Source organism: Macaca fascicularis, chromosome 20, assembly GCF_037993035.2.
Source record: "Macaca fascicularis isolate 582-1 chromosome 20, T2T-MFA8v1.1".
NCBI classification, from domain to species: domain Eukaryota; kingdom Metazoa; phylum Chordata; class Mammalia; order Primates; family Cercopithecidae; genus Macaca; species Macaca fascicularis.
This window is the reverse complement of record NC_088394.1, coordinates 52,135,741-52,162,227: the sequence shown is the minus strand read 5'-3', so window position 1 is coordinate 52,162,227 and position 26,487 is coordinate 52,135,741. Positions and strand designations below refer to the sequence as shown.

At 44.8% G+C, this 26,487-nt stretch overlaps 1 protein-coding gene across 4 annotated transcripts in view; it reads left to right on the top strand.

Annotated features, from left to right (window-relative positions):
- The window catches only part of LOC123566807 (uncharacterized), a 201,649-nt gene that overhangs the window by 97,647 nt on the left and 77,515 nt on the right, over positions 1-26,487 (top strand). Inside the window, exon 5 of one of the 4 annotated variants that reach the window (XM_074027004.1) lies at positions 3,193-3,430. The exons of the other annotated variants lie outside the window; for them this stretch is intronic. The gene's annotated coding sequence lies outside the window, so the exon portion shown is untranslated. Of the gene's footprint in view, positions 1-3,192; positions 3,431-26,487 lie in introns of those variants that run through there. 4 annotated transcript variants of the gene reach the window in all.

The following is a 26,487-nucleotide window of genomic DNA, read 5'->3' as shown; positions in this document are numbered from 1 at the left end:
TTATGGTTAGTATATTTTCTGTCCTGTCTATGAAATCTTTATCTGCCCCCTGTAATCCCAACACTTTGGGAGGCTGAGGCAAGCGGATCACGAGGTCAGGAGTTCGATACCAGTCTGACCAACATGGTGAAACCCTGTCTCTACTAAAAATACAAAAATTAGGCGGGCATGGTGGCATGCGCCTGTAATCGCAAGTACTCAGGAGGCTGAGTCAGGAGAATCACTTGAACCCGGGAGGCAGAGGTTGCATTGAGCCAAGATTGCACCATTGCACTCCAGCCTGGGTGACAGACTGAGACTCCATCTCAAAAAAAGAGAAATGTTTCCCTTTATCTCTGATGATATTCCTTGCCTTGAAGTCTATTTTGATATGAATATAGCTCTTCCAGCTATAGTGTGTGCATGGTGTATCATTTCCCTATACTTTTACCTTTAAACTATGTTTGTATATATAATGTTAATTTCTTGAGTAATATAGCTGGGTCTTACTTTTTTGTCCAGTTTGACAATTTCTGCATTATAATTTCTTCATTTAGTCCACTTACCTGTAATGCAATTATTGAAATGGTTGGCTTTAAGTCTACTAACTTGCTATTTGTTTCATTTATTTTTTGTTCTTTTCCTGTCTTTTCTTGAATGATAATAATTGAATGTTTTTTGTATTCCATTTTATTTTACTATTTTTCATTTTATTATTAATACATTTTATTGTTTATATTACTATTATTTCATTTTATTTCTTCTTTTTCTGTGTGTGTTTATTCTAGGGATTGCAATATGTGTCTTTAACTACCAAAGTATATCTCCAAAAACTATGCTACTTTACATATTAGACCCTTAAAACAGTATGCTTCCATTTCTCCTGTCATGCTGTGTGCTATTATTGTTACATATTTAATTTCTACATATGTTATAAATCCCACAATACATTGTTATTATCTTTGCTTTAGACAATGATCACTTAAAGGAATTTTTTTTTTTTGTTTTTTGAGACGGAGTCTTGCTCTGTCGCCCAGGCTGGAGTGCAGTGGCCGGATCTCAGCTCACTGCAAGCTCCGCCTCCCGGGTTCAAGCCATTCTCCTGCCTCAGCCTCCCGAGTAGCTGGGACTACAGGCGCCCGCCACCTCACCTGGCTAGTTTTTTGTATTTTTTAGTAGAGACGGGGTTTCACCGTGTTAGCCAGGATGGTCTCGATCTCCTGACCTCGTGATCTACCCGTCTTGGCCTCCCGAAGTGCTGGGATTACAGGCTTGAGCCACCGCGCCCGGCCGGATTTTTTTAAATGAGACACAAAACGTCATTGTGGCCCTCCAGTTAGAGTAGGGGATTATGTGGGCTAGGTTAATCAATGGAGTTTCAGCTCAGTTCCAATTTACAGTGAGTCCAGTAGGTCCCTGGACCTATCCTGTAGGTATTTTCCCAGTTCTAGAATGCATAATTAGAATAGGCATAATTGGAATAGACATGGCTGGCAGAATTTCCACATTGGTCCCCCAACTCCCCCTGGGAGTGAAGGATATTATGGTGGGAAAAGCCAAATGGAAGCCATTAGAGCTGCCTCTACCTAGGGAAATAGTAAATCAAAAACAATATCACATCCTTGGAGAGTTTACAGATATTAGTGCCACCATCAAGGACTTGAAAGATGCAGGGGTGGTGACTCTCATCACATCCCCATTCAAGTGTCCTATTTGGCCTGTGCAGAAGACAGATGGATCTTGGAGAATGACAGTGGATTATTGTAAGCTTAATAAAGTGGTGATTTCAATTGCAGCTGCTGTACCAGATGTAGCTTCCTTACTTAAGCAAATTAACACATATCCTGGTACCTGGTATGCAACTATTGATCTAGCATATGGCTTTTTCTCCATACCTGTCCATAAGGCCCACCAGAAGCAGTTTGCCCTCAGCTGACAAGGTTAGTAATACACCTTCACTGTCCTACCTCATGGGTATGTCAACTCTCCAGCTGTATGTCATAATCTCAGCTCCCACGGATCTTGATTGCTTTTACCTTCCACAAGCTATCACACTGGTCCATTACGTTGATGACATTAAGCTGACTGGACCTAGTGAATGAGAAGTAGCAACCACTGTGGACTTATTGGTAAAATATTTGCATAACAGAGGGTGGGAAATAAATCCAAATAAAATTCAGGTGTCTTCTACTTCAGTGAAGTTCTGGGGGTATAGTGATGTGGGGCTGTCGGGATATCCCTTCTAAGGTGAAGGATAAGTTGTATCTGGTCCTCCCTACAACCAGGAAATAGTCACAACACCTAGTGGGCCTATTTGGATTGTGGAGGCAACACATTCCTCATTTGGATGTGCTGCTCTGGTCCCTTGATGAGGTGACTGAAAAGCTACTAGTTTTAAGTGGGGCCCAGAACGGGGGAAGGCTCTGCAACAGATCCAGGCTGCTGCACAAGCTGCTCTGGTTCTTGGACCACATGATCCAGCAGATTCCATGGTGCTTGAGGTGTCAGTGGCAGATAGGGATGCTGTCTGGAGCATTGGCAGGTCCCTATAGGTGAATCACAAAGGAGGCCTTGAGGGTTTGGAGCGAGGTCCTGCTTGCATCTGCAGATGACTACCTTTTTTTTTTTTTTTTTTTTTGAGATGGAGTTTCTCTCTTGTTGCCCAGGCTGGAGTGCAGTGGCACACTGTCAGCTCACCACTCACCACAACCTCCGTCTCTTGGGTTCAAACGATTCCCCTGCCTCAGCCTCCTGAGTAGCTGGGATTACAGGCATTTGCCACCATGCCCAGCTAATTTTGTATTTTTAGTAGAGATGGAGTTTCTCCATGTTGGTCAGGCTGGTCTTGAACTCCCGATCCCAGGTGATCTGCCTGCCTGGGCCTCCCAAAGTGCTGGGATTACAGGCATGAGCCACCGCGCTTGGCCTACTACTCTCTTTTTGAGACATAGAAAACCTAGTCGGTCTGCTACTGGGCCTTAATATAATAGAAACTGAATGCTTGATCATGGGCCACCAAGTTTCCTTATGACCTGAGCTGCCTATCATGGAGTAGGTGTTATCTGACCCATCTAGCCACAAAGTCAGGCATGCACAGCAGCATTCCATTATCGAATGGAAGTGGTATATACGTGATTGGACTGAGCAGACCCTGAAAGCACAAGTAAGTTAGATGAAGAGCTAACCTAGCTCCTCTCTCTCTCTCTCTTCCAGAGTGGGATGCCTTTTCTTCTGCCCTTGGGCATCAGATTCCAGGTTCTTTAGCCTTTGGACTCCGGGACTTGCACCAGTGGCTCCCCTGGGGTTCTCAGACCCAGAGCCTCAGGCTGCAGACTGCACTGTTGGCTTTCTGAATTTTGAAGCTTTTAGACTTGGACTGAGCCACGCAACTAGGTTTTCTCATTCTCCAGCCTGCAGACAGCATACCATGGGACTTTGCCTTTGTAATCATGTGAGTCAGTTCTCCCTAATAAATTCATATATATATATCCCATTGGTTCTGTCCCTCTGCAGAACCGTGACTGATACAGCCATGTCCTCTTAGTCTTTCTTTGTCTATTCAGCCTTCTTCCCGCTATGTGTGTCAGACTGAATAGTTTTTACTGTCTTGTGTTCAAGTTCACTGATATTTTATTCTGCATTATCTAATCTGATCTTAGTCCTATCCAGTTAATATTTTTATTGCAGATGCTGTATTTTGAGCTCTAGAAGTTCTATTTGGATTTTTAAAAGTAGTTTCCATTTCTCTTCTCATTTGGTTCATGTTTTCCTTTAGCTCCTTGAAACTATTATAGCTGTTTTCGATTCCTTATCTGCCAATTCCGACATCTCTGTCATTTCTGATCTGCTTGCAAAGATTGATTTTTCTGTTAGAGCTTACATTTTCCTGATTATTTTCATGCAGAACATTGTGAATGTTGTTATTGATTTTCCCACCTCAGCCTCTAGAGTCACTGGGATTACAGACGTGGGCCACCACGCCCTGGACCACGTGTAAATTCTCATAGTTGTTCAGTTTACAGCTCACTGGGAATTGTTCTTTTTCTGATAATTGTTCTCTGTGTGATCTTTTGGAGCCCTATCCTACAAATATGCAGCTTAATGTTTAGACAAATACTCTAGGGCACCCAACGAGGATGTCTGGAGCTCTTTCTCCTTGTAGCTGCTTCTTCTTTGGTACTGTGTCCCTCACATTCCAGCCACCTCAACCTCCCTTAACTTTGATCCTTGTCTCTTCATCTCAGGAAGGTTCCTATCTGATTGTGTTCCTCCTCTGTTCTGGGTTATAGGCAGAAATCCAGGGTCTCACCTCAATTGTTTATATTTTCACAAGCATGACAAGCCTGTGATATGTGTTGACAATATCTGAAAGCATTAATAGTTGTTTCATACATTTTGTTTAGCATCATAAACATTTGTAATAGCAGAACCAGTTGATACCAGTGATTTCATCATGGTCAGAAGCAGAATTCTAGGAGCCACTTTACAAACTTCTCTATTTGTCCTTTTTTAAACTATGCACTGAGCACAAAACAGAATTAGGGAAATCTCATGGGTCTGCCCACCTCTGATGTTCTGCTGATATTCTAGGACAGAACATGACATTGGGACAGGATTTTTTTTTTGAAGAATCAAAGCCCTAGAGAGACTGGACCTCTTCCTTTGGAAATAGACTGTCACACCTATAAGGTCTTCTCTGTCAACTCCAAGGCCAAAGACTTAATCACTGTGTCTAGAAACCATCATAACTGGTGCACATAGGGCCGAGTGTATGGTGACTCCAGTCACTGCCATGTGGTTGTCTGTCCTCAGGAGTAACTGGTCTCTGAATTTATTCTAACTACAGGTCACGAATGGCTCAGCAATCCAGCAGAAAGCCCAGGGTCAGCTGGGCCAATATGCTAACAGGAGTGAAATACATTGGATATAGAAAGATAGGGGCAAAGGATGTGGGAGATGATTACCAAACCCAGGAAGACTTCATAGCTCAAAAGTCGAACAGAGAGAAGGAAGGAGGGATGAGCATGTTGGTTTATTCATTACATAATTTGAATGCCTATAATTTACCAGGCACTGACAATTTGTGGTGTCTTCAGTGAAAGATAATGTTGGCACACATATATTTCTGTGTGATTAGGAAAGGAACCAAACAGGCCATGCCTCCCCTTGTGGTTTCCATGGCTGCATCCTTTTCTCTCTGCATCTTTGCAAGTTTCATTTTCCTCTCCTCACCCTGGTTTTACCTCCCTGTGGTCTGAATGATCTGAATGTCCGGGCTTCTCAGTTGGCCCCTAGAAACAGTGAGAGTATGTTCAGAGTTAGGGTAGGGAGAAGTTGGGTTGAATCAAAGAAGGAATCACAAGAGCTGGGTTAGACTATTTGTATTTAACTGATAGAGAAAATTCATATGTTCTGGCCGGGCACTGTGGCTTACACCTGTAATCCCAGCACTTGGAAGTCTGAGGCAGGCAGATCACCTGAGGTCAGGAGTTGGAGACCAGCCTGGCAAACATGGAGAAACCCTGTCTCTACTAAAAATACAAAAGTAGCTGGGCATGGTGGCAAATACCTGTAATCCCAGCTACTCAGGAGGCTGAGGCAGGCAAATCACTTGAACCAGGGAGGCGGAAGTTGCAGTGAGCCGAGATCACACCATTGCCCTCCAGCCTGGGCAATGAGAGCAAAACTCTGTCTCAAAAAAAAAAAAAAGGAAATTCATATGTTCTTAATATACTGGCTGGAGCCTTCTGGGAAGGACCTTTGAGGCCCAGTAACATTTTATGACATCACTGGAGAGGATTTTCCAGATGCAGGCAGAACTGGATGTGCTACAGTAGAAAGCCCATGGGCTTGGGAGCCACACAGAAATTCCTGTTTTCAAATCCCCACTCTGCCACTTATTATCTGTGTGCTCTTGGACGAGTTATTTAATCTCCTCGGACCCCAGATTCCTCACCTGAAGCGGGGACGTTTTACTTCTTAGTGCCGTTAGGAAGGTCAAAAGAGGAATGTGAAAAGGGCCAACTGCTGATGCAGGATATGTGCACATTTATTGGCTCCTTCCTTGTACGGTTTTGTTCCCTTCACTCCTAAAACTACACAAGAAAGAAGATTCTTGGTGGGGGCAGGGGGTAACAGTGGTACCTGTGCAGTCTCCACTTCCTCAGTGCTTCTCAGGTGGGACAGGTGAGCCAGGGCAAGTGGCAAACCCAGGAAGCAACTTGGATTTGTCCACTGGCAGGCTTTTGGGGAAATTGAACCCAGGGATGCTTTGGTAACATCTTCCCCACTGTGTCTTCAGATCTCTGACCTTAAAAAGCACTGTCTCTTCTACTCTCTCTTTTTAAAATTATTTATTTATTTATTTATTATTATACTTTAAGTTCTAGGGTACATGTGCACAACGTGCAGGTTTGTTACATATGTATACATGTGCCATGTTGGTGTGCTGCACCCATTAACTCGTCATTTACGTTATACATATTTCCTAATGCTATCCCTCCCTCCTCCCCGCTCCCCACAATAGGCCCCGGTGTGTGATGTTCCCCTTCCTGTGTCGAAGTGATCTCATTATTCAATTCCCACCTATGAGTGAGAACATGCGGTGTTTGGTTTTCTGTTCTTGCAATAGTTTGCTCTTTTGACCTCTGAGGCAAGCAGATAGGTAATTACCTCCTTTTGGCCAGATAAGGAGACTGACTCTGATGTCATTTGTCCATGGTGACCAGGTCTTTCGTTATAGAGCTGCCTCACACCTTCATCAGTGCTTGGTCAGCTGCCAGCCTGCTTCCAGGAAGCTGTGGGGTCCAGACACGAAGGGTCAGATGACTATGGTCCTAGCAGAAGCCCCAAATGCTGATTTCCTCATTTTCATCTTGTTTTGAGGACCTGTGATTCAGATGTTTAGGGATCCCTTTGACTAGTTGACCATAGCTTTCACCCTCCTGTGATCCTGAATTCTGGCTGCTGTGTGGTGATCATGGATCCACTGGGGACACATGTGAGCCAATTCCTTGGCAAGAGCACAGCTCACAGAATGTCCAACTGAGGGCTGAGAGTGCTGGCTATTTTCCACCAAGGGCCATCCCTTAGTGGGTGAGATTTGCTCCTTCTGAGATGTTAACTCCCTAGCACTTCCAGTTTGCCCCAGGCATGGGTCAGCCTGCTCCTGTCACCAGGGAATTCCTTAGGCAGTAAGACACAGGTGTTTGAAGTAGGAAGCTGTCGTCATGTGTGAGGATTGCTGATGATGGTCCAGGGTAGGTCACACATTTGCAGTAACCTCCAACCTGGTTATCAACTTAATATGTAGTGTGTCTCTTTTCCTTCATTCCTTTACTTATTATTTGATAAATATTTGTCGAACATCTGTTATATGCTAGCTGCTGTGCCTGAAGTACTAGTACTGGGGATCCAGCAGTCAACAGGACAAGCTAGTCCCAGTTCCCAAGGAACATAACATCATAATAGCTTATGTTCATTGAGGTGTGGACAGAGTACTTACGACAAATGCTAGAGCATTTTTACCTACACCAAAAACACAGCCCAACAATCTTTTGTTTCCCCCTCAGCGATTTCAAGCCATCTTCACACATCTACGATCCTCTACTGCACCCAACAACCCTCTGAGCTCCGTTCCCACCTGTCTACCTTGCATTGCCACTTGGGTGTCTCCAGGCACCTTGGACGTGGCAAGTCCCCCAAGCCCACTCCTCTTCTCATGTTCCTTGACTCGGGAAATGGCATCACCATCTGCCAGCTGCCATGAAATGCAGGTTTCATCCTTGTTTTCTCCCACTCCTTTCCCATGCTCCCCGCATCCGAATGGCTACTGATGGTAACACCCTTACTGAGCACTTAGGCTATCACAGGCACCACCCTGAGCACTTTGCCTCTATTATCTCATTTAATCCTCACAACCCCGAAAGGTACAGAATCTCACTGTCTACATTTTACCAATGAGGAAACTGAGACCAGGAGAGGGTAAGTAAGTCACAGTTACCCAGCCAGTGTAACCAGAGCCAGGATGGAATCAAGCAGCCCGTTTTTAGAGCCTGCTGTCTTAAGTCATTACCATAGTGCTTCTCAGTCCAGTGGGCGAGACAGGCATTAAACCAAGAATTCTACAAATAATTATTTAATTACCATGGTGACAAGTGCCATAAGGAGAAGGGAAAGAAGCTTTGTTTAAGACAGCAGAGAGCTCACTTAAGGAAGGGAAATGTTTCTGTGAAGATGTACCCTTTACGCCGAGCATTGTGGGGGACCTGCTCATTACATCAGCAAGAGGGGGACACGTTGAGGGATAGCAGATGTCCATCACAGACCCAGAAGGATCAGGCCGTTGCCACCCCCTTCACACCCCACAAATGGCCAGCCACCTGTGTTCCTTAATGCGCAGCGTGGTCTGGTCTTTTTAACTTAATTCTTTTCTGAAATGTAGACTGACAGGAGTTGCTCTGGTTGCTCTTCTATGCCCTAGACCAAGGATTGGCAAACTTTTACTGCGCAGAGCCAGATAGTAAATATTTTAGGCTGTGCAGGCCAATGGTCTCTGTCCCAACTCTTCAACTGCTGTAGTAGTGCAGAAGCAGCCATAGACAATATGGAAATGAATGAGTGTGGCTGTGTTCCAATAAAACTTTATTTATGGACACTGAAATTCAAATTTCATATACGATTTACATGTCACCAAGTATTATTTTTCTTTTGATTTTTCCAACCATTTAAAAATGTAAAAGCCATTCTTAGCTGGTGGGCTGGCCGTACAAAAACAGGTGGCAGGCTGTATTTGGCTGGTGGCTGTAGTTTGCAGATGCCACCCCAGACCTGTATTTCCAGCTACCCTGCAGACATCTCTTTACCCTTGTCTGCTGCACAAGCCCCCTGCAAAATGAACATCTCTAAAACTCAAGCTCATCACTTCAGTGAAATCAACTCCTCCTCATACTCTGATCTTCATTAATAACCTGGAGTGTCTGTCCATCAGGGGATGTTGGGGCAGGAAAAAATGCACAAGGAACTCTCTGTTCTAGCCACACTAGCCTGTTCTTACTGCTCAAATGTGCCCGGCATACTCCTGCCTTTGCTCAACATCTGCCCCACCTCTCCTCCTAAGGTTTGCGTCTACTCCCTGTCAGCGTTTCATCACCTCCCACTCCTCACCGCCTCCAGTCTGGCTTCCACCCCATCGCTCCACAAAAACAGCTCCCACAAAGGTCACTGATGACCTCAGTGTTGCTAAGCCCAAAGGACATTCTTCAGTTCTCATCTTACTTGCAATTGACACCGTTGACCACTCTATCCTTCCTGAAACACTCCCTCTGACTTGGGCTGCTGTTTCTCTTTCTTCTTTATGCTCTTTCGCTCTACTCCTGGACCTGACATGCTAGAATTCCTCAAGGCTGATTCCAGAGCCTGTTGAGCTTTTCCCTCTTTCTGCTGACCTTGGCCCATCATGCATCTGTACCTCCCATCCTGACTTCTCCCCTGAGCTGCAGCTCATATATCTAGCTTTTTACCTCACATCTCCTTGTGGATGCCTTAAAACACCTCAGACTATACATGTCCAAAACCAGAATCGTTCATCCAACATCCTATCAATTAACAAGCAGTTACGGAGCACTTGCTGTTTGTCAGACATTGTATTACTTGCCGAGGTCACAATTTTGAGCAAAAAGAAACAGGGTCTCCGTTCCTGCCTTAAAGGAACTTGTAGTCTACTGGGGGAGACACAATATTAGCCAGATTTTCACACATGTGTCTTCACACAGTGCATCTCTGTCTACCATAATAGCTCCTTTCCTTACCTAGGGATTGGAACCACCATCTGTGTGGTCCTGAGTGCCAGGAGTATCATTAACTCTTCCCTTTTCCTTACCAAAGTCCCCAAATCTACCTTCCAGTCTGGTTGACCTACACCAAATATCTCTTGGCATCATTTCTCCCCATTACTCCTGCTGCCCTCCCAGTCCTGACCTCCACCCTATCTCCTGCCAGACAGGTTCGTCCACTCTGGCCCTCATCTAGTCTCCACACTTCAGTTAGATCATCTTTCCAAGATAAAACTCTCACCTTGCCACCTCCTATCTTCTCACCACACAAGGACGCCAATAAAAATATTTCCAATACTATCCATTGTTCTTAGAATAAATGATGGTGGCTTCTCACCAAGACCCTCAAGACCCCACCTGCCTCTGTGGCCCTGTTTCTCATGCACTATTTCCCACTTGCCACATTCCAGCCTCTGGGCCTATTTCAGACTTACTCTTACGCTTCTTTCTCGTCTTAAAGCATGTTGCTGCCCATGTCGGGAATGCTGCGGTCTCCTCTTTCTGCATGGATGTTTTTGACTCACCCTTCGGATCTCATTCTGCTATCCTCAGCAAGGGCCCACTTTGAATTTTCTACTGGGCTAGATGTCGCTGTTAGAGCCTTGGACAGAACCTCAGAGTGCCCCTTATGGCATTGGCTACATGCAAGTTACATCTGAAGGTTTGACGCTTTGGTTAACATCTGCCTCCCATGTAGCTCCTCAAGGGCCGGGACTTTATCTCTTTTTACTGGAAAGTCTCTTGTCAGCTACTAGCACAGTGTCTAACGGCAAGTGAGTGCCCAATAACTATTTGTTAATCAGATGGATACTTGGATGGATGAATGCCATTTTCCTGCCTGAAACACTTTTCCTATTCTTTTTTTCTATCCCTTCAAGGTCAGCTCAAATGCTGCCTCCCACAGGAAGCCTTTCTTGATACTCTTAGGGCAAATTCTGTCCCAGTATTGATGGCCTTTTCCTTGGGTTATTGTGTTTATAGCTGTTGTCTTTATGGTCCCAATGTTTCCTGAGATCCAGAGCCAGTCTTGATCATCTTTATATCTCCCACTTGGCTTGTTGCCTTGGACATAAGAAGAGCATAAAGAACACTTGCAGACTTGATTTCTTTTCTTTTCTTTTTTTCTTTTTTTTTTTAGACAGAGTCTTGCCCTGTCGCCCGGGCCGGAATGCAGTGGCATGATCCTGGCTCACTGCAACCTCCGCCTCCCGGGTTCAAGCAATTCTCCTGCCTCAACCTCCTGAGTAGCTGGGATTACAGGTGCCTGCCACCACACCTGGCCAATTTCTGTATTTTTAGTAGAGATGGGGTTTCACCATGTTGGCCTGGCTGTTCTCAAACTCCTGACCTCAAATGATCTGCCGGCCTTGGCCTCCCAAAGTGCTAGGTTTACAGGCGTGAGCCACCGTGCCCAGCCTTGATTCTCCTTATAGTCTTGGTCATTCTGATTCTGACCATAATCCATCCTCTAAATATGATGGCCAGCCACTGAGGGGGGTCGAGTAGGGGACACGCCTTGCACTACTATCTTTGTCATCTCGCTGTGCCTCTTTACCTAGAAGCAACTGAGCTGCCCAAAACGCCTCCCTCTCCCAAGCTCCCTATAAGACTTAATGCAAAATTTCCTGTTATTACTATTACTTTTGTGATTTGTTCATGATTCAGCAAGCTTTTTTTTTTTTTTTTTGAACAAGTTTCTTCACTGCCTGGGGACCCATTTCATTCCACCTGCAGATTTGTTACACATAATTTTTCTAAAAATCCCCTTACCTGTGTTTTTATCAACAGCTGTTTCCAAGGCCTTAATTACTTTTTTAGTTGTATTTGTTTGCCCCTCTCCCATCGTTTTTCTTACTAAAGTCTGATGACTAAAATAAGCATGTAGTAATTCAGCTTCCTCTCCTCCCTCTTGCAATTTTAGAATAGCTCCTATGGGATACCGGTTCCCAAAGTCATAATTTTGTTTAAAAAATTTATCATATGATTTTATTTTAGCACTGCCGGTGTTTTATAATCCTGTTTAAATCCATGAATTACAGATCCCCACTTTGTTTCTTCACCGTTCAACGCTTTCATTTGTGAGCTCCAATCTACGTGGCATGTTGGGAAAGTAGGGTGTTCTGATTACTTGAATATTCTGGTTAGCTGAGTTACTGTAATTGGTATGCATGGACTCCCAATTTTCATAAAGTTAAAAGTACAGTACACTTTCCCTCACTATATTGCTATGCTAATTGTTTAAAACACATTTTTTTTTTTTTTTTGAGACGGAGTCTCGCTCTGTCGCCCAGGCTGGAGTGCAGTGGCCGGATCTCAGCTCACTACAAGCTCCGCCTCCCAGGCGCCCGCCACCTCGCCCGGCTAGTTTTTTGTATTTTTTTAGTAGAGACGGGGTTTCACCGTGTTATTAGCCAGGATGGTCTTGATCTCCTGACCTTGTGATCCACCCGTCTCGGCCTCCCAAAGTGCTGGGATTACAGGCTTGAGCCACCGCGCCCGGCCCTTTTTTGTTTTTTTTGAGACCGAGTCTCACTCCGTCACCCAGGCTGGAGTGCAGTGACGCGATCTCAGCTCACGCCGCTTCCCAGGTTCAAGCAATTCTCCTGCCTCAGCATTCCCAGTAGCTGGGACTACAGGCACATGCCGCCACACCTGGCTAATTTATTTTGTATTTTAGTAAAGATGAGGTTTCACCGTGTTGCCCGGGCTGGTGTCGAACTCCTGAGCTCAAGCAATCCACCCGCCTCAGCCTCCTAAAGTGCTGGGATTGCAGGTGTGAGCCACCGTGCCCGGCCTAAAACACTCTTGATGCTTTCTACATGCCAGGTACTGTCTGAAGGGCTTAACATGTTTCCGCCTTTCATCCTGACAGATATTCTACAACTTGATTTGGGTGCATAAACCACAGACCCAGAGAAGCTAAGTAACCTGCATAAGGCCACAGGGCTGGTACATTGTCACATCAGGATTTTTGACTCCAAAACTTTCAACTGTCATAATGAAATTCCTGGTTTGCCTTTTTCTTAAGATCCAGAGGGCCCCTCAGTCTTTCTTAGTTCCTCCAGGGAGTTATGAGGACCCCCACTTATCACTGTGACATGGTCCAGAGAGTGTAGAAGCTTTTACTAGTTTGCCTTTCCTTTGCTTTTGCCCTCTGGTCCCCATAGGGGCTTTGAAACTCATGCATTATAAATAGGTTCTAAGATTCTGGGCTCAAGGATTATAAGAACTGAGAGGCTGGTGCATAAAGAATTGGTTTAAAATCTTACTTTAGGCCGGGCACGGTGGCTCATTCCTATAATCCCAGGACTTCGGGAGGCTGAGGCGGTCGCATCACGAGGTCAAGAGATTGAAACCATCCTGGCCAACATGGTGAAACCCCGTCTCTACTAAAAATACAAAAATTAGCTGGGCATGGTGGTGCATGCCTGTAGTCCCAGCTACTCAGGAGGCTGAGACAGGAGAATCACTTGAACCCAGGAGGCTGAGGTTGCAGTGAGCGGAGATTGTGCCATTGCACTCCAGCCTGGGTAACAGGAGGGAGACTCCATCTCAAAAAAATAAAAAAAAATAAAAAATCTTACTTTATATCCCCTGAAAAATATCTAAGAAACTCAGGCTACACCTGATATGAAAGACCTGGATCAATCAGTCTATCAACAAATCTTTATTAAAAGCCACTAAATGCAAGGCACCATGCTCAGTGCTGTGGGCAGCTATCTGAGTAGCTCTGGTTTTTACAGTAGAATTGTGATTTACAGATTTTGATGAAAAGGACTATTTATGGCATGCCAGAGTTTATAAAGCTCATGGCTGTTAAGTCTATTTAAGCCTGAAACTGAGATTGAGGCATTTTCTTGAGGGAAGAAGAAAACAAAACTGAGCACCCATCCCTCTGCTTGGAAGTGTGTAAGTTGAGCTCTTGTGTTATGAAACAGTGGGAACTGAACTGAAATTGGCTTCCCTGGGAAAACCAATAAATAGGAGGCTGCTTGAGCTCACTGCATCTGCAGGGAGGATAAGGATGATATTTAAGAAGAAGGAAAGAAAGAAAAAGAAGCAAAGAAAGAAAGAAAAAGAAGGAAAGAAAGAAAGAAAGAAAGAAAGAAAGAAAGAAAAAATAAAGAAGAAAGAGAAAAAGAAAGAGAGAAAGAAAGCCCACCATTTTCATGGTATGTTTCAAGTGCATGTATTTTTTTTTTAAATAACTCCGAACTTATCTTGCCATTTGGAAATGTTAACTTTGGAAAGGGCAACTAGCATAGGAACATGTGGACTGGTTGAGAATGTGAAGATCGTGGAATGGAGAGGAGAGAGAGGCAATGGATTGTCAAAACTTGCAGGGCTGCCTGGAAACATGATATCCAATGAGCAAACCAAGTTTCACAGATCAGTAGGTGGGAATGAAGGGTGTGGAGGGGGCACTACACAGAGAAAACTGGGACATCCCAGAGGGACATTTCACTTGAGAATCATCTGAAGGTGTGCTAACATGGCGAGCAGCAGAGTGCCACCATGGCCGGTGGCAGGGGGAACCCAGTGAAGTTCGGAACCTTTTTCTGAGACCCTATCCTGTAGATTGAATGTTTGTGTCCCTCCAGAATTTCTATGTGAAGTCCTAATGCCCAGTATGATGGTATTTGAAGGTCAGGCCTTTGGAAGGTGATTAGGTCATGAGGGCTCTGACCTCATGAGGTTAGTACCCATAGGAAAGAGGCTTGAGAGAGCTCCCTTCTTCCTTCCACCATGTAAGGATGCAGTGAGAAGATGCTGTCTATGAACCAGGAAGTGGGCCCTCACCAGCCACCAAATCTTCTGGCCCCTTGATCTTGGATTTTGCAGTCTCTGTGAGAAAAAACTGTGAGAAATAAGTTTGTGTTATTTATAAGCCACCTGGTTTATGATATTTTGTTATGGCTGCCCAAACATACTATGACAGAAATTGGTACTGGGAGTGAGGTGCTTATGTAACCAATACCTAAGATTGTGGAATTGGATCTGGAACTGGATAATGGGTACAGGCTGGAAGAGTTTTAAGACGCATCCTACAAAAAGATTACTTTGCCATGAATGGACCATTAAGGGAAATTCTGGTGAAGGCTTAGAAAAGAAAAAGGAGAGCCTTAGGGAATATCTCAATCTTCTTGGAGAATATGTAAGTAACCCTATACATAATATCGGTAGAAATAGAGACAGTAAGGACCATTCTCATGAGACCTCAGATGGAAATGAGGAACATCAATAAGATGTTTCTCCATTATTGGATAATGGAGAAAAGACCATTGTTGTTATAAAGTGGCAAAGAGCTTGGCCGAATTGTATTTGTGTCCTAGCGTTTTGTGGAAGGTAGAACTTGTGAGCAATGACATAGAATATTTGGCTGAAGAAATTCCTAAGCAAAGTGTCAAAAGCATGGCCTGGCTTCTCTTGACTGCTTATAGTAAAATGCAAGACATAAAAAATGGTTTTAAAATGGAATAATTAATAAAAAGGAAATCAGCTCCAAGTGATCTCATTGTTCAGTTCCCACCTATGAGTGAGAACATGCGGTGTTTGGTTTTCTGTTCTTGTGATAGTTTGCTAAGAATGATGGTTTCCAGCTGCATCCATGTCCCTACAAAGGACGCAAACTCATCCTTTTTGATGGCTGCATAGTATTCCATGGTGTATATGTGCCACGTTTTCTTAATCCAATCTGTCACTGATGGACATTTGGGTTGATTCCAAGTCTTTGCTATTGGACTCAGGAAGGGGAACATCACACACCGGGGCCTATCATGGGGAGGGGGGAGGGGGGAGGGATTGCATTGGGAGTTATACCTGATGTAAATGATGAGTTGATGGGTGTAGCACACCAACATGGCACAAGTATACATATGTAACAAACCTGCACGTTATGCACATGTACCCTACAACTTAAAGTATAATAATAATAAATAAATTAAAAAAAAAAAAAGAAATCAGAACTTGAAGATTTGGAAAATTCTCAGCCTATCTATATTGTTTAAAATGAAAACGTGTAGTCAGACAAGAACTCCCTAAGAGTGTGGACAAATGACCATTTGATGAGATTAGTATGGATCAGCCATCTCAACAGAATCCACGAGCTATTGTTCAAGACAATGGAAGAATGAGCCCAAAAGCAATGCAAAAATCATCAGCTGCCACCCCCCCACTACCACTTCCTATCACAGGCCCAGAGTGTAAGGGTACCAGGGGCAGAACAGTTTCAAAGTGGAAGCCACCAGTACCTGCTGGACCTTGGCACACCCTACCTGGCACTGCCTCACATCATGGGCTCCCCTCCCCACACTCTGGTGCCATGCTCCTTGGCCACCCCAGATGTGACTCTGACAGGCTCCAGCATGGTGTGGGTGGGCTAAGCGGAGCCTCTGGCTTGGGACCCCAGCCCTAGGGAGCCACAAGGCCCAGGCAGAGAACCACTACGGGGGTAGGGCCCATGCACAGAGCCACCCTGGGGGTGGGGCTGCCCAGAACCTTGGGGGTCCAACCCTTGTCTGGAAGAACTTTGGGGGCAGGAACATAACCCCAATGGGTCCCAGGGGTGAGACCCCCACCCTAGAGGGCCTGGAGAACAGAGAATCAAGCCAGATAGGATTATTCTTGAGTGTTAATGTGTAATGGAATTTGCGCCACTGTTTTGACTTGCTCGGAACCTGTTACTCCTACCCTCTTTCCTATTTCTCTCTTTTGCTATGGAACTGTCTATCCTATGTCTGTCCCACTAGTGCATTTTGGAAGCATATAATTTCTTTGGTTTAACAGTTTATAGCTGGAGGGGAATTTACCTTCAGATGAATTACACTTTGGGTCTCATATCTGATTTAGATGACATTTAGATGAGATGTTGGACTTTGGACTTTTGAGTTGATGCTGGAATGAATTAAAACTTTTGGGGCTACTGGGATAGAACGAATGTGTTTTGTGTGTGAGAAGGACATGAATTTTGGGAGTCAGGGGTGGAATGCTATGGACTGAATGCCTGTGACCTTCCAAAATTTTTATGTTAAAACCCAAGTCCCAATGTAATGGTATTTGGAAGTAGGGTCTTTGGGAGGTGATGAGGATATGAAGGTAGAGCCTTCATGAGGGAAATTAGTGCATTTATAAAAGAGGCCTGAGATAGCTCCCTTGCCGCTTCTGCCAAATGAGGACAAAGTGAAAAGATACCATCTATCAACCAGGAAGTGGGCTCTTACGAGACATCAACTCTGCCAGCACCTTTATCCGGGGCTCCCCAGCCTCCAGAACTGCGGTTAAAAAAAATTCTGTTGTGTTTTAAACCACCCAGTCTGTATTTTATTATAGCAGCCTAAATGGAAGAACACACCCTACCTCTTTAAAGAGATATCTGTGGATAAACTGTGAAGAACTGTTCATTGCTTTCCTCCAGTTTAGCAGAGCTGTAGCTATTCATACGGTCTCAAGGTGTGGCAGAGTGTTGGAGCTCCGCCTGTCTGCTCTGGAGCTAGACTGTTTAGGTCCAAATCCTTACCAGCTGTGTAACCTGAGGCAAGTGACTCAATCTCTTGTGTTTTAGTTTCTCCATCTGTAAAATGGGCATTGTTAGTAACACCTACTTCGGAGGGATTTCAGAAGGATTAAATGACATAATACACCGGAACAACTGAGAGCAGTGCTTGCACACAGCAAATGGTGAAATAAATGAACTGTGTATTATTATTACTAATTATTTTGAAGTACTCCACTGTATGGCAGTGAGGAGCAGATTTCAGGGACAGGGCTAGGCAGATTTCAGCACTTTTAGCTACCTAAGAGAGGTACTCAGACATTGGGTAAGGCTGTCCTGACCAAAATAGTACAAAGACTCACTGTGATCGTGAATAGATTATTATTACCTTCACTCTCACTTGTCTTTTGGTGAAGCATCACCATTACCTTTGATCATAAAAGACAAGTATATATTTGTACATAGAGAGGGAAAAAAACAGGAGATTTCAACTTCTAGCAGAGCGGTAGGTGACTTCAAGTCCTCATTTCAAACTGCTTTTATCTTCACAAAAACAAAGATGGGGGAAAGAAAATGGAATACCACAGGTAGCATGGCGGGAGGGAGATTACAACCAAAAAAAGGAGAGGTTGGAATCTGAAAGACTTTGATCCGAATATTCCGTTTTAGTGACTTTAAGGCTTAGCTCTGCTGTATAATGACTGTCACTGTAAATGTGTATTTACATGGTCATTATATCATTTCTGCATGAAGCCTACTGGGACTGTGAGCATTCAGTGTTCCTAAAGCCCCTCTGTGCTCAAGGGAGAGGTTTGGGAAGCCATGTGGATGGTCTGTTATTGTATGAAGAATGGGGTGTACTTCTTCGAGGACAAGTTCCCTATGGTTTTGGTGACAAGGTCTGGACAGATACCAGGAGGAACAAGATTAGTCCATGTATTAAACTATGGAGCCAGAAGTGGTGGCTGACCTTATACAATGGGATAGGTAGGGAGGAACTCTGAGGAGACTCCAGGTTCTTCTCCAGTATCTTCAGAGGCCAAGTATGGTCAGCTGCTCTCTTATGGAAGTGGTACTAAGGAGGGAACCGTGCCCTTTGGGTTGTGGTGGTGGTTAGAATGTATCCTAGGCTGGATGCAGTGGCTCACACCTGTAATCCTAGCACTTTGGGAGGCCAAGGTGGGCAGATCACTTGAGCTCTGGAGTTTGAGACCAGGATGGGCAATATAGTGAAACCCAATCTCTACAAAAATACAAAAAAAATTCGCCTGGCATGGTGGCATGCGCCTGTAATCCCAGCTACTTAGGAGGCTAAGGTGGGAGGATCGCTTGAACCTGAGAAGCGGAGGTTGCAGTGAGCCGAGATCCCGCTACTGTACTCTAACCTGGGTGACAGAGTGAGACTCTGTCTCAAAAAAAAAAAAAAAAAAAAAAAAAAAAAGAATGTATCCAGTTAGATAAGGAAGGAAGCATCCAGAATCTGACTGGGCTGTCCCCAGAGAGGGCCGCGGAAGTTGTAGACCTTGACGAAAAGTAGAAACATGCCTGCTAGGAGAGACCCTGCAGAATCCACAGTACTTAGTTCCTACTTCTGGCAAAAATAACTTGATCTAGAATGGTGGTTAATCGGAGACCCAGAGGGTGGAGCCTCAGTCTGTCGTTTGTGTGTGGCCTGGTTGTTCACTGTGAAAGCTTTATCTGGTGTTGTGTGACCATAGCATCTGGAAGTGGGAAAACGCTGGGGTGTTCCATATATGGCCACAGCCTGCGACCTGAGGATGCTCTGGAGCTCTCCAGGGCACAAGGTACACATCTTTACATGGCAGCTCTGGTCCTGTGGGAACTTCTTCCTATATTTTGGGTGGAAGTTTGATAAAGAAACCTAAATATAGAAAAGAGAAATGTAATACCCACGTTTTTTCTCCTTCTTCTGCTTTCAAATCACATCAATGAGTAGTAGCCAACTATTTGTGTAATTTGTGTTTGGAGTGAATTTCTTGGAGGCAGGGAATTTTATAATAATTTAGCCTATAATTGATCTCTCAGTTGAGATACTTTGCCCTCTGAATTGGTCCATTTTGCATTGCTATAAAGGAAGAATACCTGAGGCTGAGTGAGAAAAATGTTTATTTGGCTCATGATTCTGCAGGCTGTACAAGAAGCATTGTGCTGGTGTCTGCTTCTGGTGAGGGCCTCAGGAAGCTTTCAATCATGATGGAAGGGAAATGGGGAACAGGTGCCATCACACGGCAAGAGAGATGCCAGGCTCTTTTAAACGACCAGCTCTTGTGTGAACTAACAGAGTGAGAGCTCACTCATTACCACTGGGAAGGGCACTAAGTCATTCATGAGGGATTCGCCCCCATGACCTAAACACCTCCTACTAGGCCCCACCTGCAAGACTGGGGGTCACATTTCAAATGAGATTTGGAGGGGACACACATCCCAACCATATCACCCCCATGGGAATTTCCACCTCTGGTCACTGCTCTGTCCACTGTGGGTCTCTGTTTTAGGGCAAACAGACCTCCCATGATTCTTTCCACTTGGGTCTCTGTTTTAGGGCGAAGCATTCTCAGAATGGTCCTGATGCACTAGCGTGTGGCCGAGTAATTAACTTGGCCATTCTCCACAACAGTGTGGCCAGTTCTGCTGAATTTTGCTCCAGTCGTGTAGTGGTAGGCCTGTGGCTCAGATTAGATTTGGCCAGTGCTAGACTTTCTCATCAGTAGAGTAGGGAGCTATAGCCAGGACACTTTCATTTTTCAATCTTGGACCTTAGGCTATTATTTATAAAAGTGCTCTTGAACCCAAACCTCACCTCTGATTTTTCATCAGACCCCAGAAAATATAATCATGCCTATATATAGAAATCCTATCCAATTAGAGTCCTGGCAAATTAGAAATATTGTTTTCTTCTCTCTTAACAGGAACTGTGTCTGGGCTCAGTCTCCCTCACCTTGCTTCGTTCAGTCCATCTTTCATCTCTTAAATCCCAGCATTGGGTGGAGACTGAGGGGCAGAGAAGGACTCATACCTTTCTGTTCCCTTAGCCTGGTCATCTGTCTGGAGGAGGTGGACATTTCCAACTCCATCTGAAGATCACCATTTTGGATGCTGGATACTTCTCTTTTCTTTCTTTCTTTTTTTTTTTTAGACGGAGTCTCGCTCTGTCACCAGGCGGGAGTGTGCAACCTTTGCCTCCCAGGTTCAAGCGATTCTCCTGCCTCAGGCTCCCAAGTAGCTGGAATTACAGGTGCCCGCCACCATGCCTGGCTAATTTTTGTATTTTTAGTAGAGACAAGGTTTCACCATGTTGGCCAGGATGGTCTCGATCTCTTGACCTCGTGATCTGCCCACCTTGGCCTCCCAAAGTGCTGGGATTACAGGAGAGAGCCACCGCGCCTGGCCCTCTGCTTTCTTTATCATATTTTAGTTCATCTCCTGTAGTTGCAGGTTAATTATTGTTAAGGATGGGTGCTGACATTTCGGGTCCCGTGGCTGGCAGCCAAGATTCAAGAGCACTGTTTTCTTGCTGTCAAATCACGTTGCACCAACGTCAAGTTGGATATAAAAGTCCCCACAAGTATCAGTAAAAGACTGATGGCGCCTTTTTTTATTCTTTGGGCTAAAGTGAGAAACTGGAAGGCTAGAAGACATGCTGATAAATGCGACAGGCTGAGTATGCTCTGTAGTCTCAGCTCCTACCCCAACCCCCACTAACATGATGGCAAAGAAAAGGTATAAACTTACAAGAATGAAGAAAAATGGAGAGAAAAAGATATCGGACAAGAAAGATCAGCAGAACTTGGGAATGTGAAAAGTGGAAGGCTGAGTGCTGTCTTGGCAGAGGGGAAAGCTGAGAGGCAGCAGGCCAGCTCGCATCCAAGAACCTCGGAAGGGCTCAGGAATTGAAGGTTCCAACCAATGATCAAAGCCAGGAGAGGGTCGGGAGGAACACAGGCAGATGGGTCGAAGATCTGTCTCAGGGGATCTCCTTCCCCAGTCCAAACAACCCCCAACTATTTCTCCCTTGCTCCAGCAGGAAATAGGAGATTTAATCCCTGGATAATTGAATGAGAGAGAGTTCAGATTGAGGGAATAGCCAGGAACAGTTGTGAACAGCACTGAGCTAAATGAAAAACAAGGGATAAGGTCCAAGTCTCTCCTGCTGGGTGATTCCCAGATGTTGACTTGTACATCCCCAGTCCCTCCAAGCAGGGAATTAGGAGATTTCTCCCTGAAGACATGGACTTCCCCAAGAGGAAAGATCCACAGATTCTGCCATGTGGGGGTCCCACAATGAACTGCCTAGTGACGGATCAATAACCCCCCAGGGAAGCAAGCAGCCAGCAAGCCCTGCACTTAGATACAGAACTCCCAATCACCTTATAGTACCTTTTCCACATGCAAACAGACAGTCTGAGATCAGCAGGAATAAATCACACCCCAGACTTGATGGCCTAAGCAAGATGAGAGGATAGAACAGCTATGGAATAAGACCAGGATATTATCAAAGGGAATGCAGCAGCAATAAAATAGTCATGGATGGGGTCAGAAGATCAAACTGAGGAAATTATGCAGAAAGTAGAACAAAAGCACAAAAATACAGAATATGATTTCACAATGAGAGGATTAAACCAGGAGGTCTAGCACCTGACATTGAACTGAAACAAGGATACGAAGTATTTTTTTTTATGCTGTGGACCCACAATCAGATGAGGCCTATGGATCTCTTCTTAGAATAATGTTGTTTTAAAAAGTGAAACAAAATTATTTTATTAATAGACTTTATTTTTAGAGCAGTTTAAGGTTTATAGAAAATTGGGGAGAAGGAGGAAGAGAGGAATGAAGACAATAATATTTTAAAGCACATAAAACACATAGGAGTACAAAGGAAACTGATCACATTGAAATAGAGTTGTCAAAATGTCAGAAAACAAAATAGGGATATAGCAATGTATGTGCTTTTTAATGAGCACATTAAATAACAAGGACAGAATGACTGTAATTTTGAAGTAATGATGAGCATGAATGCTATTTTAAGATGTTTGCATCAATGTGGTGTGAGATGAGCATATCTGTTTTTTGATTTTCTGTTTGTTTTTGAGACAGGATCTTGTCTGTTGCCCAGGCTGGTGTACAGTGGCACTATCATAGACACCTCACTGCAGCCTCCAATGTCCGGGCTCTAGTGATCCTCCCACCTCAGCCTCCCAGAGTAGCTGGGACTATGGGTGTGCAACACCACACCTGGCTAAATATCTGGGATTTCTATAGGTGACCAGAAGGCTACTGTTTTAATCATGCATTTGTCAAACTAAGTGCCTTTGAAAACTATGTGTGTGTATCACTTTTACAAAGGACCATAATTAATTAAAAAATAATTAGAAAGCATAATTTTATTTTTATTCAGGCAGAAGAGGCAAATGAAAGAAAGTTTAATGAGAGTGATATAGAGCCTCAAGTGCGAGGTGAGGTGAATGACTTTGAAATAGCAAGTTCTTTTTTTTTTTTTTTTTTTTTTTTTTTGAGACGGAGTCTTGCTCTGTCGCCCAGGCTGGAGTGCAGTGGCGCAATCTCGGCTCACTGCAAGCTCCGCCTCCCGGGTTCACGCCATTCTCCTGCCTCAGCCTCCCGAGTAGCTGGGACTACAGGCGCCCGCCACTGCGCCCGGCTAATTTTTTTTTCTATTTTTAGTAGAGACGGGGTTTCACCATGGTCTCGATCTCCTGACCTTGTGATCCGCCCGCCTCGGCCTCCCAAAGTGCTGGGATTACAGGCGTGAGCCACCGCGCCCGGCCGAAATAGCAAGTTCTTAAATTTGTGTGGTAATTTATAGTTTGCTGTGTGCCCTTTTCACACATTCCATTACGTGATCTTCACAACAACTTCTAAGAGAAGGGAGTACAGATATTATCCACAATTCAGTTTATAAATGAGAAAGTGAGCCACGGCTCAAAATCAGGTGCTTGAGTCCTAATCCAGTGCAGCTTGATAGGTGAGAAAGGTTGGAGGTTCTTATGCGTCGCAGCAAGGCTCTGAGACGCATTGACAGAAGGCTGATTGTCACAAGAAGCAGAGTTACAGGCTGGGCGTGATGGCTCACGTCTGTAATCCCAGCACTTTGGGAGGCCAACGTGGGAAGATTTCTTGAGCCTAGGAGTTTGAGACCAGCCTGGGCAACAAAGTGAGACTCCATCTCTACAAAAAATTTTTTTAAAATTAATCAGGCGTGGTGGTGCATGCCTGTGGTCCCAGCTATGTGGGAGGCTGAAGCAGGAGGATTGCTTGATCCCAGGAGGTCAAGGCTGCAGTGAGCCATGTTTGTGCCACTGCACTCCAGCCTGGGTGACAGAGTGAGAGCCTGTCTCTAAAACAAAACCCAAACAATTGGAGTTGCCATTTGAGGTTCAGCTCTCAGGCTAGAGGTAGAGTTCAAAGGAGCTGCTGGATTGAGATCTTTTTAAATAGGGTGTCCTTAAGAGACAAAAATCCAAAGTTTCAGAGGGCCTCTCTTTTCCTGCCTGGAAAAACATCCCTGGTCTTGATATCATCACCCTGGCCTGAAGTTACTTCTGAGTCCTCCCCATCATCCCTTCCAAGAGCCCATCCCCAAGCCCTTGTCTGCTAGTGTAGCGAGACTCTGACATTCTTGTTTTACGCCTCCGTGTGGTCCTAGTGGAGCTGTCAATCATGTTGCCTGGCCTCCTTCTTCACACAGTTGGGCCAAGAATGGTGTCATATCCCTGGACACAGTGACTCGTCCAAGGGGTGAACGCACAGAATCCAGGCCACTTGGGGGCCTCCCATGGAATCTTCTGATTGGAGGTGGAAAGCTAGTTTTTCTTAGTTTTAAATCATTAAGGATTTATATCTGGAGTTGCTAGGAGCTATTTTCTCTGGCATGTGGAGAGAACTTTTCTGATGTAAAAGAGAGTGCTATTAAAATAGAGACAGTGAAAATGAGATGGAGAGAGAGAAAGAGAAGGAAGAGAGGGAGAGAGATGAGGAGAGAGGGGAAAAAGGATCTAGGAGGGGACAGAGGAGAAGGAAAAAGAGAGGGAAGAGAGGAGAGGAGAGGCATCTCCTGGGTCCTTAGTGGGTTTCACTTCCTATCCTGGGTTTGGTTCCTGGAACCCTTCCTTCCATTCTGTGAGCCACTTCACTATCCTTCCCATCCAAGAAAGCCAAGAATACCCTTCTTGCTGAAGCTGGTTTGAACTAACTCTAGTCTCTTGCAACCCAAAAGGTCCTGACTGCCCACAGGCATTATCGGATGTCAGGATTTGCTTATGAAACCCCTCCTTCTCCCTGCTAAGGCCTTTGGTACCCCCAGAACACGCAGCATCCTGAGTCACCCTCCAAGCTCCCCAGCACTCTTGCTGGGCCTCCTCAGGCACACTCTCCAGAGATCTATGCCTGGACCTTCTTCTCTGATTCCAGACTGTCATCTGTTCATTTATTCAGCAAGCATTTATAAGCGTGGTGGAAACACAGCAACCAGTAGAATGGAAATAAAGACATGCCTAACTATGAGTCAATGTAAAAAGCAATTCACTTCTTAAAATAAATGAAAAGCTATGAGAGGTCAGGGGAAAGAGTGACCATTATGGGTGGGGTCTGGAAAGGCTCTGTCGGAGCTGTAGATGGGCAGAGAGGTGGGATTTGGACAACGGAATGGAAGGAAAGTGTGTGAGCTTGGTGGCGGCTGTGGTAGCTCCAGGAAAGAGAGGTCTGGAGAATCACAGTGGCAGCCTAGACCTGCAAAGCGCTGTGGGGAGTCCCGAACAAGGTGCTAGAACAGCCCTTCCTTTCATGGCCATGCTGGCCAGCTGGGCCATCCAGTAGTTCACTCTCAGCTCTAGAGCTAGCGCCTGGCTGGAGGAGGGCTTTACACATTTGTATCTTAGTCGTATGGAGGGCTGTCCATCCTTAACCCAAGGGGCTGACTACAGGAGTAGTTTCAGGCCTGGGTAGATGGGTGGATTTGTTGATTTGGGGACTCAGGAGACTTGCCACCACTGCCATGCACAGGGCTCATGGCACAGTACTCCATCCACGCCAAGGCAGGCATTGCCTCTGTGGCTGTGCTTGGCGGGGTCTGGGTGAAGGCAGAGTGTCTCTGCTTGCTGAAGGAGGTGGTTGGCAGGCTGCCTACCTTCCTGGGAGCCTTGTGTGCCACCTCCTGCAGGAACCTACTCTCTGCCCCACCTCTTCCACCAAATGTAATTTTCCATGGGAAGACAGAAGCATGGCTCTCCCCTATCAGTACCACTTGTTGGTACCAATTCAATGGGCTGAGATGGGTCAGATTCCCATGAGATAAGGAAGAGAACTATTTTTAGCTGGTTCTGGAGAGGAAAGATCCAGCCTGTGTGTCTCTCCATAAAGCTTTTCTCTATAGAATAATTTGATACAGGTAGATCACCTTACCAACATCTTTCAAAACTAAAACATCCCGAACAAATAGAGATTTGAGGTTGTTTGTCATTCTTTCTTTCCTTCCTTTTTTAAACTCTGCTACTCCTAGAGTTTCAATAAGATGATAAAATCAATTTTAAAATGACTTGAATAATCAAATACTCTTACTTTAGTCCAGACTGAAAAAATGGCAGCAAATATGAACCCATTGAATATCCTCTGCTCTGTCTAGATTGTTGTATCCTGGAAATTGGTTACTGCAAGCTCTTACCTGAAAAGAATTGAGCACTACAGGTGTTAAAGTAAAAGGAGAGCCTCTGAGACCCAGCAGGAGGGTCATCTCCTCCAGAAAGCCTCTTGGCCATGACACCCTTTCCTTCCTTATCTCTTGTTGAGAGCCAAGTACAGTGATGATGATGATGATGATGATAAATACAATCAGTTGACAACCTGTTATGTTCCACATCTGTATGCATTATCTTGTTGGAATCCCCAGAAAGCCCCCATGTTGCAGGAGTAATAATAATAATGATGATGATAATGATGATAAAACCAGAGGCAGATTTATCACAAACTAAGAAAGCTTAGATTGTAAATTTCAGGGTACCTCCTTCACATAATCCCCATTCAAGGACCTGAAAAGATTCTCTCTCTCTCTCTCGGAGACAGGATCTCACTCTGTTGCTCAGGCTAGAGTGCATTGGTGTGATCGTAGCTCACTGCAGCCTCCAACTCCTGGGCTCAAGTGATCCTCCTGCC